This window comes from Micropterus salmoides, unplaced genomic scaffold, assembly GCF_014851395.1.
Source record: "Micropterus salmoides isolate LMB-PRFRI ecotype aquatic unplaced genomic scaffold, ASM1485139v1 Ms_hic_scaffold_10, whole genome shotgun sequence".
Lineage (NCBI taxonomy): Eukaryota > Metazoa > Chordata > Actinopteri > Centrarchiformes > Centrarchidae > Micropterus > Micropterus salmoides.
The window spans coordinates 31500545-31514730 of NW_024040041.1; the positions used below are offsets into that span (position 1 = coordinate 31500545).

Consider the following 14186-nt stretch of genomic DNA (forward strand, 5'->3'; position numbering starts at 1 on the left):
GCTCTGTGCCCTGGCTGCTGTCAGAGTCCGGAGCGAGAGGGGCTTCGCCAGATCACCTGAGGCAGACAGACGCATGAAGAACCTTGTGTCTGGGCAGAGATTAAGTTTATACCTGTAACCTGATCTTCATTAATGAGTGTTGTTGTGTCTTACCGTTAACACAGCCCAGAAACCGCTGCTTATCAAGATGGCTGCAGTTTCACAGCTCTTGACTGGCGAACAATCTGTTAGTGGTTTTGAAAACGATGTGCTCATAGTTTGCTCATGGATAGTGACGTTACTTCTGCACTTACGGTAGATAATAATACCACTTCTACTAATAATAATAATATGTATTTATTTATTTATTCTGTATTCTGTAATTAGACCACATTCCTGAGTGAAGTACATAAGAAACAGGCTGCAAGTGTGAGTGGAAATCACACAGATGCAAGTTCTTCAAAATGCAGATGTGAAAATACACAAAAGGCAGTGTTCACTTGATGCACATACGCAAAAACCTTTTTGTAACGATAAAGCCAAAAAAGGCATTAATCTTTAACAAATGTATTTTGACTTTCTGAAGTTTTAATAGTGAAAATTGTGATTGAAATGGCCCCAAAAATATAAACAACATTGTGGTGAAATAAAAATACAAACTGTATTAATCACATAATTAATAACATCACAAAGTAAAGGTGTTAAAATAGAAAATAAAGATGTAAAATTAGCACATAAAGGGCCACTAGATGGCAACAATGGATAATAAATACACCAATAAAAAGTTCTAGAAGGATGAAATCATGGCACAAAGTGCTGCTATAAGAGGAGCCTGATTCGACTACAAATCTCACAGTCGAATCTTCGCAGTGGCATTATGAAATGAGGATCATGCCATTTTGATTATGTGGGGGGGCTCAATGGCATATTTTACATAGAACTACTGGTTTTCTCCCACTAACTTAATATACGGCCTATGGTGATATAAACATCAATGTATAATGCTGTTTAAGATAATATAAAAACAAAACAACTTTTATTAAGACTTGTATTATTATTTATTAATTTATTAAAAGTGTGTGAATAAATGCAAAATTGTTACCATAACCTTGAGTGTGCATGTGTGGGTGCAGCATGTAGAAGAGGAAGAGAGATGGAGCACCAGCTGCGGTGTTGTGCACAGTTGTGCGTGCACTTCGCAGGATGTTTGAATCATTTATCACCATTGATGAACCACACTCAGAGTATTATATGACATTACAGTGTTTTTGCTGACACTTTTATCCGCATTGACTTACAATTGCTACATATGTCAGAGGTCGCACCGCTTTGGAGCAACAAGGGTTTAAGTGTCTTGTTAAGGGACACATTGGTGGATGTGTCACAGCCTCCCACATCAAAGGCATATGTCTTAACCACTGCACCATCGCTAACTCCATAAAGTTTTAGAAATACACCAGTGAAAAACTGTATTGCACCACTATGTTAACTCCCGTGAGCTTTTTTGGACTCCAATTTGCTGTCCATTATAGAAAAGATTTTAAGGTGGTGATGACAAGTTTTCAACTGACCTTGGCCCGAGCTGTTTTCTTAATCAACTCTTCTAAACTCTTACTACTGTTACATTTGATTATTCCATAATTGCCACATATATCTACAGTGAATGCTGTTCAGGAAAAGTTGCATAGTCTAAAATGAACACATTTCAAGGATCCTGAGATCTTCAGAATCAGAATCAGTTTTATTGCCAGGTATGTGTACACATACGAGGAATTTGACTCAGGATTGTACATTGCTCACGATGTGCTTACTTCTGGTCCTGGGGATATAGTGGATTCCAGAAACCTGAAGGATTCCACAGCAGACACAGGGCTGTTAAGAATGGTGATGGGAGGCAGAGTGGGGGGGCTCCTCCTGAAGTCCACGGTTATGTGATGCAGACCCAAGATGACAGCATCATCCGCTGACCTGTTAGCCCTGTAGGCAAACTGCAGGGGGTCCAGCAGGGGGCCTGTAATGTCCTTCAGGTGGGCCAACACCAGTCTTTCAAAGGAATTCATGAATACAGATGTCAGGGTGACGGGCCTGTAGTCATTTAGTCCAGAGATGGAGGGTTTTTTGGGGACTGGGATGACTATGGAGCGTTTGAAGCAGGAGGGAACTTCACACAGCTCCAGTGATTTGTTGAAGATCTGAGTGAAGATGGGGGCCAGCTGGTCCGCACAGATTTTCAGGCACGATGGTGAGACACCGTCAGGTCCAGGAACCTTCCTGATCTTCTGCCTTTGGAAGAGGTGGCTCACGTCCTCTTCACAGATCTTGAGTGCAGGTGAGACGTCAGAGGGGGAAGGTGACTGTTTGAAGATGGCGTTGGAGTGGGGGAGAGGTGTGACTCTGGGCTTTTCAAACCTACTGTAGAAACCATTCAGCTCGTCTGCCAGTCGTTGAGTACCAGCAGTGTTGGGGGATGGTCTCTTGTAGTTTGTGAGTGTCCGTAGGCTTCTCCACACTGACGCAGGGTCATTGGCTGCAAAGCTGTTGTTTAGCTTTTCAGCATAGCTCCAATTTGCAGCTTTGACCTCTTTAGTCAGCGTGTTCCTGGCCTGGTTGTACAAGACTCTGTCCCCACTTCTGAAGGCCTCCTCCTTGGTCTGACGAAGCTGCCTGAGTTTCGCTGTGAACCAGGGTTTTTGGTTGTTGTATGTGCGGAAGGTTTTAGTCGGCACACACATGTCCTCACAAAAACTGATGTAAGATGTCACAGTGTCAGTTAGTTCGTCCAGGCCTGTAACTCCAGCTTTGACTCATTGGTCCATCTTTTCACAGTCTTTACAACAGGTTTAGCAGACTTCAGTTTTTGCCTGTGTGTCGGGATAAGATGCACCAGACAGATCAGAGAGTCCCAAGGCTGCACGGGGAACAGAGCGATAGGCGTCCTTTAATGTTGTGTAGCAGTGGTCCAGTGTGTTAGTGTCCCTGTCTGTGCTGTCCTCCTATGCTGTCTGTATTTTGGAAGTTCATGACTGAGGTTTGCTTTGTTAAAGTCCCCAAGAACTATGAGCAGGGAGTCTGGATGTTTTTTCTCCACGTTAGTTATCTGGTCGGCCAGGTGTAGTAACGCCTCACTAACACAGGCCTGAGATGGAATGTAAACAGCGACCAGAACAAACAAGGAAAACTCCCGCGGTGAATAAAACGGTTTACAGTTTATAAATGTCTCTAGGTGAGGGCTGCATGATTTCTTCAAAACTGTGCACGAACCTTCGTTTCTATAGAAACAGAGTCCGCCTCCCCTTGTTTTTCCCGTGAGCTCCCTTTCGCGATCCGCGCGGATGAGATTAAATCCCGGTAGGTGAAGTACGCTTTCCGGGATGCGCTCGGTGAGCCAGGATTCGGTGAAACAGAGGGCAGCAGATCAGCAGAAATCCGAGTTAGTTCTGTTGAGGAGCAGCAGTTCGTCCATTTTCTTGGCCAGAGAGCGAACATTCGCCAGGTGGATTGGCCAGGTTTCCAAAGGATCCCAAACAGAGCTGCTGCTCCTCCAACTAATAACTCTGGGAAAGTTCCAGGGTCAATAAAGAGCAGTGGAATAGTATGAGCATTAGAAAGTCCAATGTGTTCTTGATGAGAAGACAAAATGATGTATCAATCATATAGCACATTTGGAGAAACTATGAAAAAAAATGAGAACTAAGAAAAAGGTAACATTATTTTCCGTTTCACAAAAAGTTGGAATTAAACATCTCTGTCCTGTTTGTTTGTTCAGGGTGATCTGGTGGTGAGCAGAGCAGCTCTTCCAGGCAGCAGTGTTATTAATTGGAAACAACCAACAACACACCTTCCTGGCTCAGTGAGAGGTAATGTTCTTAATTTCAGCCTCCACCAGCAACAACAGCATCAACACAGCTGCCGGCAATATACCAACTACCAGCGGGTGCGCTCCTGTTCACTCCCCCTTCTTCTTCTTCCAATTCCTCATCTCTGGATGGAAACTGCTTTCTTTCAAAAATGAAGGGTGTAAAATTAATAAATGAATAATAATGAATTGTTTAAGCAGCACTGAACAAATGTAGGTATATGTAGCCTGGCATACCAGCGTGTCATGGTTTTTGAAGGATCTAGTTGTTACGCAAAGACAAAATGATGATTTGTCATTTACTCAAAACTTCCCCCTCGAGTAACTCAAAACAGGATGTTTATTGATTACACTGTAGATAGGATTAAACTAATGCTGTCATGTAATTTCCTACAGTCATTTATAAATGGATTGAAAATAACTTAAAGGAGCATACTTTAGAGGTCAGAGGAACACATGTCCATCATCTACCTATTGGAGCTAGTGTACCTTAATGTACAATTATATCTAAATTATATCTATAACATGCAATATTTGCTCTAAAAATTGTTAAACTAAACTTTACATTGATAATAATTTGGTTTGAAAGATAAATGTCAATTTTTAGTCTAGTCAAGCTTTGCCGTGGCAAACAACTGTCCTGTAGATGTGAAAGTGCTGAATAATTAACCCCTTTGATTTTATTTCATAATAATCTGCTCTTTAATTTATGGAAATTCTTTGTGTCGGCTTTGAGCACATGTATGAACTCAACTAATGCAGTGTAATCCAAATGTCCTGCAGTAAATCCTTGTTCATGATGGTTATAATCTGTTTGTGTTGAAACTGTTTTAGGGGCGTGTTGATTCAACTCTATGGTCATTTTGGAGGCTGCGGTTAGTGTTTTTGCAGCCACACACGTGTATCAAAATAAAAACATTTAACAAATCAAAGTACGCTCACATTTTTGCTGCAGTTGCTGAAGTGAATATGGTGCAAAACACATTCACACACTCATATCAAAAAATGTGAACATATAGAGAAAATGTCCAAATCTACAAATTAGTGTGTGAATGCATGCATTATGAGTTGCAAAACAATATTTTCATTTTTCTTGTTCAAACAAAAGTCACTACAACTGCTTATTCAGTAATTACTTCATTATAATTTGAAGCACTATTACATTACTTATACAATTACATGTGTGGCTAAGGGCAGGCTAATTTTATTAGTAGTATTTTGTCACCCTATCCATGCTACACAACAGGGGCAATTTGGAGTTCAGTACAAGGACACTTGAACATGCAGCCTAGAGGAGCCGGGCATTGACTCGCCAATCTTCCGATTCCAGGCGACTTCCGGGCAACCCACTCTACCTCCTGAGCCACAGCTGCCTATTGTTTTGACCCTGGCTTCATTCTTGTCCAACTTTCTCATCAACACGTTTGAAATTGCTCCTTGCCAAAGTTGGAACTCAAACCTTAAACCTTTGCAGGGAAATCAAGCTGGCAGACACATCATCTGCAGAAACTGAACTAAACATGTAAACATTATTCAACTGTTAACAAGTTAAAATGAAAACACTGATCTTATAAAAACTACCACTCTTAACAGTTAGCAGTGATTAACATTTACCTTTGGAGGATAAATCAACTTACTCAAACTGTGCTACGTGACTCGGAGTGTGTTCACAACGCTGCCGCAACATAACTGAGCAACCCCCACATACAGTTTAAATACTTTTCTAGGACATTTTACTTTTGTCTCACTATCCAGGTGTTTTCCATGACTTAATATTTTTCAATTGTTAAACATTTTGTCAGAGAGAGTGAGACGCGCCTTTTGCATGGATTCTCATGAGCTGCCAGCATAAGGCCTGGATGAAAAATCCAAGATCTGTGACGATGTACACAGGATAAGCGACTGAAGATGAATGAGTGAGCGAGTAAAAATCCAAGTTAACATCAAATAGCATTAAAGAATTGTAGATTCCTGAGGGCTGTGCTCTTGGATCTGTGTGCTGAACTGGGTCCATCATTAGATAGACTAACCAGATTGTATGAGGTGCCCCTAGGGACATTATTCAGCATCTGACATACACATATGAAACCAAACTCATTCACATACTATACTGAAAAGCTCACACACATACAAGTAAAATGCTTTTACACACACAACTGAAACGCTCTCACACACACACAACTGAAAATATTACCTTCACACACACAGCTGGAACGCTCTCACACACACAACTGAAAATATTACCTTCACACACACAGCTGGAACGCTCTCACACACACAACTGAAAATATTACCTTCACACACACAGCTGGAACGCTCTCACACACACAGCTGAAAATATTACCTTCACACACACAGCTGAAACGCTCTCACACACAACTGAAAATATTACCTTCACACACACACACAATTGAAACGCTCTCACACACACAACTGAAAATATTACCTTCACGCACACAGCTGAAACGCTCTCACACACAACTGAAAATATTACCTTCACACACACAGCTGGAACGCTCTCACACACACAGCTGGAACGCTCTCACACAGACAGCTGAAAATATTACCTTCACACACACAGCTGAAACGCTCTCACACACACAACTGAAAATATTACCTTCACACACACAGCTGGAACGCTCTCACACACAACTGAAAATATTACCTTCACACACACAGCTGGAACGCTCTCACACACACAGCTGAAAATATTACCTTCACACACACAGCTGAAACGCTCTCACACACACACAACTGAAAATATTACCTTCACACACACAGCGTGTGAACACACAACTGAAAATATTACCTTCACACACACAGCTGGAACGCTTTCACACACACAGCTGAAAATATTACCTTCACACACACAGCTGAAACCCTCTCACACACACAACTGAAAATATTACCTTCACACACACAGCTGGAACGCTCTCACACACACAACTGAAAATATTACCTTCACACACACAGCTGGAACGCTCTCACACACACAACTGAAAATATTACCTTCACACACACAGCTGGAACGCTCTCACACACACAGCTGGAACGCTCTCACACACACAACTGAAAATATTACCTTCACACACACAGCTGGAACGCTCTCATACACACAACTGAAAATATTACCTTCACACACACAGCTGGAACGCTCTCACACACACAGCTGGAACGCTCTCACACACACAGCTGAAAATATTACCTTCACCCACACACAATTGAAACGCTCTCACACACACAGCTGGAACGCTCTCACACACACAACTGAAAATATTACCTTCACACACACAGCTGGAACGCTCTCACACACACAACTGAAAATATTACCTTCACACACACAGCTGGAACGCTCTCACACACACAGCTGGAACGCTCTCACACACACAGCTGAAAATATTACCTTCACCCACACACAATTGAAACGCTCTCACACACACAGCTGAAAATATTACCTTCACACACACAGCTGGAACGCTCTCACACACACAACTGAAAATATTACCTTCACACACACACACAGCTGAAACGCTCTCACACACACAACTGAAAATATTACCTTCACACACACACACACACAATTGAAACGCTCTCACACACACAGCTGAAAATATTACCTTCACACACACAGCTGGAATGCTCTCACACACACAACTGAAAATATTACCTTCACACACACAGCTGGAACACTCTCACACACACAGCTGAAAATATTACCTTTACACACACAGCTGAAAATATTACCTTTACACACACAATTGAAACGCTCTCACACACACAACTGAAAATATTACCTTCACACACACACAGCTGGAACGCTCTCACACACACAACTGAAACACTCGCACACACACAACTGAAATGTTCCCACACACACACAAATGAAAACCTGACACACATACAAGTGCAATTCTATGGTTGGTCCCAGCCAATGATCCCAGCTTGCACTTCTGGTAAGTTAACATTAAAGCTATAAAACTTTAAATAATGATTTATATGTTATTGACATTATACATAAGATTTAAAATGCCTTAATGATTCTAAGTATTTACTGTAAATGTGGTTTGCGACACCACAATTGTCTAAACGTGAATCAGCTTTAAACTAAGTTCTAACTGTTAAATGTCTAACAAACTATTTGAAGCAAATCAATTAAACCTGAATTCAGATTTTCACATAACTTTAGTTATGAGTCAATAATTTGAATGTCACTTGATTATAGTCTTTCTTTTAATAAGTCAATGGTAAGCTAATGTTAAGTTAAATGTAGTAACGAGCTATTTTGCTTGCATAATGGTAGCCATAGTTATTATTTCCACTTTTTTGGCCTATTAAGGCATTAAAAGGCCTTCTCTACTTCTTTTCCCACTCCCTGCTAGGAAAGGCGGCACTGGATCTCCTCATCGTCCACTGTAGTTTTAAACATCTGTGTTTTATGTCCATTAAAAAATGGTTTATGGTTCCCATTGCAATAAATTCTAAATATATTGTATTATAAATATACTGACTGAAAATGTTCATTTTACATTCTGATTGTCAGTTGAAAGAACCAGCTCATCATGCAACAAAGACAAAACATTGAATATTAAAGCTTAACTCTTTTGCTAAGGGAGAGCAGTCTAGTATAAGTTGAAAAGTGAAAATACTGTTTCGTGTTCTGACCTTGGTCAGAAAAGGTCAGAAGACGAAATAGTTATGCAGTTTTTTAACATTGTACCTTATCCTTGAAGATAACATAAGAGCCTTACACTAGAGCCAGAGAAGGTGTTGAAGAGTGCCTTGTTTGCTGCTCTCATGTACAGTAATCTAGTTTAAAGACAAGAGAATGAGCACAAATCCAAACAAAACTGGGTAAAGTGCTTAAACAAAGAATGACCTGCTGGCTGAGAAATTATGAACCCCACTAGATGTATCATTAATTGCAATGTTGCCAACTGAGGTATTCTCATGCAAGTAGCCCACACAGAGCAAAAATAAACAATCAGCTGATCGAATGCACTTGTAGCAAATATGTGCTTTCTATCAGTTTTTCACCCTTTTGCCTCACTACACACTATACAGTAAGCCAACAAACATGTAATATCCACAAGACCAACTCACAAGGTCACAATAAATGACACCATCTATAGAGCTTCAAAACTATTCAGTGTACAGATAATTCTTTTTTTATGTAACTTCTTAGTGAATGTCACATTTGGCTCTTTCTTCTCTAGCTCTGCATTTCTTTTCTCCTTCTCTAGCTCTGTCAGGAGTCTGTCTGGTCAGAGTGCGCCTCCCTATGGCGCCTCCCAGTGCTGGTGTGCTGGCATTTGATAACTAGCAGTGGGCTAAAGCCGACCCATCTGATTAGTTTGTAATTGAGCATATACTTTGGAAGAAATCAAACTGTGTGCCGATGCTTGTCAGAAGCAATAAACATAATACCGTTGTATGATCAACAGTTGTTCGCTTGTATTGTGAGATGTGTGCTTTTATTTAAACAACTTCCTGTTCAACTGAAATGCCTTCCTGTTTAAATGAAATACCTTCCTGTTCAACTGAAATGCCTTCCTGTTTAACTGAAATGCCTTCCTGTTCAGCGTTTCAGTTGTATGTGTGTGAGAGCGTTTCAGTTGGAGAGTATAGTATAGTATGTGAATGAATTTGGTTTCATATGTGTATGAGAGAGGAAAAGTACATGTATATGTATGGTAATTCTGAATAATGTCCCTAGGGGCACCACCAAGATTGAACCGTGCCATCGCAGTACAAATACAAGTAGACTATGACAACTGTGGAGTTTCTGGCAGCTGCACTATAAATGATTTTTGTTGTTTTCACAGTAGTATTAATGTATTTCCAACAGTTTCTTACTGTATAAGAGTTATACAGTATGTTACTGTACATCCTGTTGTTTTTACCGTATTATTACTGTATTTTCAACAGTTCCCTAATTGTATAAGTGGTGTACCGTATGTTACTGTACATCTTGTTGTTTTCACAGTATTATTACTGTATTTTCAACAGTTCCTTACTGTATAAGTGGTGTACAGTATGTTACTGTAGATTCTCAATGCATTCTGGGAAAATATTACTGTAAATCTAAATACACTAATACTAACTGACTGTGGAAACCACCACCAACCTCCATTTTGAAATGAAGGACTGCCTTTGATTTGAATGAACAATATTTAGTTTAACATCAGATAACAGAAACCTTTTCTTGAAACTTTCACATCAGACTCTTCAGGACTGGACAGGGTGCGTTAAGTTGGCACTTATGTTTTGTGTGATGTTTTACACAGACTCTTCGGTTGTAGTTCTCAGTGCGGGCAGTGCAGCTTTATGAGTGCACATTTGCTAGATCTGAGGGATCGTCCATCTGTCTGCTGACCTGGAAGCTGCTTCATCATTAATATCTGGTGAGTGGTGAATCCTAATACAAAAAGTGCACTAATATAACATTAATGTTAGTCTAGAAGAACTACCCGTGGCTTTGATGTTCTGTAACATATCTGGTAAATAGCCGCAGCTAACGTTACCTTGCTTACTTAGCCAAAATCACGGGATGCAGCTGAGTTCCGAGACATCAACGGATCATGACGATGAGGCTAAACTGAGCCTGTCCCTTGAATCCTAGGCAAAGGGGCTTTCTGGCATCCTCGAGTGGGTGCGTGGACAACTTGATGATTCTGCACGGAATTATCAGACACTCGAGGGAGCAAGGAGCCTCACTGCCAGTGGTTTTTGTGGATTCAAAGGCATTTGACTCCATCTCCCATGAGCATATCCTGTGTGCTCTGGAACAGATAAAGGTGGACCGCCACATCACTGAGTTAATCAAAAACTCATATGTGAACTGCGTGACGAGGGTTGGTAGCAACGGAGATAAAACCTCCCCTATCAACATTAAGGTTGGCATTCAACCTGGCCATGGACCCCCTTCTCCAGGCCTTGGAAGATGAAGTAAATGGCATGTGGTTTGAGGGTCAATCCATCACCACACTGGCATTCGCGGATGATCTGGTGTTGTTGAGCAGCCCATTGAGGGAACGACTGCCAACCCTGGGAAACTGGGCTGTACACATTGAAGAGGACAGGAGCCTGCAGATTGGTGTTTACAGAAAACCCACACACAGAGACCAATACCTACTCTTCGATTCACACCACCCACTGGAGCACAAGCAAGGGGTCATGAGAACACTGCACCACAGAGCGGAAAACATACCAGAACTGAAGAAGTTCTTCGGATGAGGAACGAAACGTCTTCCAGTATCTTCAACCAAGTCCAGTTGCCCTTGATTTTAACCTTCGTTGGACCCCACTAAGGAGTTCCTATCCCAAGGTCAGAATAAAGATGGGGCAGCTTGCAGGTGCTGCCAGGCCAGGTTGGTATCCTGCTCGCATATCCTGGGACAATGTACTTATGGCCCTCATGTAACAACAAGGTTGTGACCGAAATGGGTGTCACAGTAGGCTGTAGGGAGTCATTTGTAGAGAGCTCTTCTGTACTAACTTGATGTGCTGAGGGACTTTCTGTGTTAACTGGTGGTGTAGGGTTCCTCCACCCTCTGGCTGGCGGTCAGCTGGAAAACAAGGGGGATGGTGGGGTCTCGTGATGATTACTGGACCGCAGGGACAGTGGCAAGTGGGGAGCTTGACCTGGGCGGTACACCAGTCAAACAGTAACGCAGGTGTCCTAAGGCGAGCTCATGGAGGACAGAAACCTCACATGGAGCAGAAGGGCCTTTGATCCTTCGATGTCAGCATGTCCTATCATTGTGAAGCAGAATTCACCAAGCGTTGGATTGTTCACCCACTAATAGGGAATGTGAGCTGGATTTAGACCATCATGAAACAGGTTTTTTTACCTTACTCATGATGTGTTGTTGCAATAATAATCAGGCTAAGTATGAGAGGACCCGCAGGTTGGTGTATGTGCTTGGCTGAGGAGCCATCCCCCAATGCCATCTGGGGGATTATGAGTGAACGCCTCTAAGTCAGAATCCCGCCTAGATGTAACGATACCATAGTGCCCCGGAATTTCGGTTGCTAAATCACTTGCAGACGATCTGATTCTGGGTCAGGGTTTCATTCGCATCAGAGCAGCTCCCCCGCTGCGATCTAATAAAAGTCAACCCTTGAGCCAAGCTTTTGAATTCTAATTCTAAAATTATGACTAAGTCATAATTGTGGGCTCTCGAACTCCACATCCAAGGAAGGTGCCCCCTCCCCAGCTGGATGTCTTTGCCCCAGAGCATGAAGCCTTCCCTGGTTCAACATCTAAGGAAGGTGCCACGTCTCCAGCTGGCTGTATTTCTCCCACAACAAGCCAAGGGTCAAGCCTAGACTACACAGATCCACGCCTGGCTCCCAGTTGCTTCATGTGGATAATTTTTCATCTACCCTTCCCTGTGTTTTCTTAGATTTATTGAATTTGTTCATTTTACATGATTTAACCAAGTTTGAGAAGCAAGCTCGGCTGCAGTCAGCCTGCTGGCCCCTCCAAGGTGTCTGGGGTCAGGCAGAGGCAGGAGAGAAAAAGGCCGAATGAAGCTAATCTGAAACTGCGAAAAGCCTGTAATTTATCTGAATTTTTTTCCATTCGTCACTTTAATATTATCTCCTCATCTTTTATTTTTATTAATTTATGTTGAATTGTTTTTCATTTTGAGGCCGAAATTCTGACTTTGTATTTCACCAATGAACAATGCTCATTGGTCATATTTTTGAGCAAACTCAGGGAGTGAAACTTTGACAAGTTTTTTCACCAGCTTCACCATATGGCTTCCAGAGGTGACAGGGCTTCTGGTCGTCAGTTTATCCAACCCGGGGAGTCATCTGTGACTGAGTCCTGGTCACCAGGCAGAGTACCAGGGCCATCGAGTGGTCTACCAGGGGAGCACGGTGGAGTACCTGGGCCACCAAACGGTGTACCAGGGCTACAGTTTGGTCTACCAGGGGCGCCAAAGTTTTTTTCACCAATGAACCTTGCGGAAGTAGTCATAGATTTTTGCCTATATGGCAACCCGCTGAATTTAATCCTGCCAGTAGCATATGCTTGTCTCAAAGATTACACATGGCCGGTACAGTGAAACTGTGAATGGTTCATTAAATCAGTTAGGCTCCTTTGATCTCTCTAATGTTACTTGGATAAATTTGGCAATTCTAGAGCTAATACATGCCAACGAGCGCTGACCTCCGGGGATGCGTGCATTTATCAGACCCAAAACCCATTTAGGGTGCCGCTCGGGGTGCCCCGGCCGCTTTGATGACTCTATATTTCCTTGACCTGATCGCTGGCCCTTGTGGTGGTGACATCTCATTCGAATGTCTGCCCCATAGACTTGGTATTTTCTGTGCCTGCCATGGTGACCACGGCTAACGGGGAATCAGGCTTCGATTACTGAGAAACAGCTACCACATCTGGGAAGGCTGCATGCGCACAAATGACCCACTCCCGATTTGAGCAGGTAGTGACGAAAAATAACAATACAGGACTCTTTCGAGGGCCTGTAATTGGAATGAGTACACTTTAAATTCTTTAACGAGGATTCATTGGAGGGCAAGTCTGGTGCCAGCAGCTGCAGTAATTCCAGCTCCAACAGTGTTTCTTAACGTTGCTGCAGTTAAAAAGCTCGTAGTTGGATCTCAGATTTGAGCTGATGGTCCGCGGCAAGGCGAGCTATCGTCTGTCCCAGCCCTTGCCTCTTTTCATTAATCAAGAACGAATGTTGGAAGGTCGAAGAGGATCAGATACCGTCGTAGTTCCGACCATAAACGATGCCAACTAGCGATCCGGCGGCGTTATTCTTAAAAGAGTTCAAATAATAATAAAAACAAGTTACAAAGTGCTTTAACAAGTGTAAAGACAATAATACCCAAAAGACAATAATACAAAAACAATACAAGATAAAAGCATGAAAACATTGAAAAGACTAAAATACACGTTTAAGATAAATATAAAATAAATAAAATAAAAGGGATAAAATAAAGTCAAATAAGATCGGGAAAGGCTCTCCTTTAAAAGTATGTTTTAAGAAGAGTTCACTGACTCAGCCGACCTGATTTCCTCGGGCAGGCTGTTCCAGAGCCTCGGGGCCCTGACAGCAAACGCTCTGTCCCCCTTTAGTTTTCAGTCGAGACTCTGGAACAGACCTCTGCCCGAGGATCTCAAGGTACGTGCTGGTGTGTATGGGACTAAAAGTTCAGAAATATAACAAGGCGAGAGGCCATGAAGAGCTTTAAAAGTGATCAATAGAATTTTAAAGTCAATTCTAAAGCATACTGGGAGCCAGTGTAATGAAGCTAAAATAGGAGTAATGTGGTCATATTTCTTTGTTCTGGTTAAAAGCCTGGCAGCTGAGTTCTG

At 42.1% G+C, this 14186-nt stretch overlaps 1 protein-coding gene across 4 annotated transcripts in view; it reads left to right on the forward strand.

Annotated features, from left to right (window-relative positions):
• Positions 1–14186, forward strand: part of LOC119896541 (transmembrane protease serine 9-like) — a 154865-nt gene that overhangs the window by 55650 nt on the left and 85029 nt on the right. For 2 of the 4 annotated variants that reach the window (XM_038710010.1, XM_038710008.1), the window contains exon 15: positions 3746–4761. The exons of the other annotated variants lie outside the window; for them this stretch is intronic. The gene's annotated coding sequence lies outside the window, so the exon portion shown is untranslated. Of the gene's footprint in view, positions 1–3745; positions 4762–14186 lie in introns of those variants that run through there. 4 annotated transcript variants of the gene reach the window in all.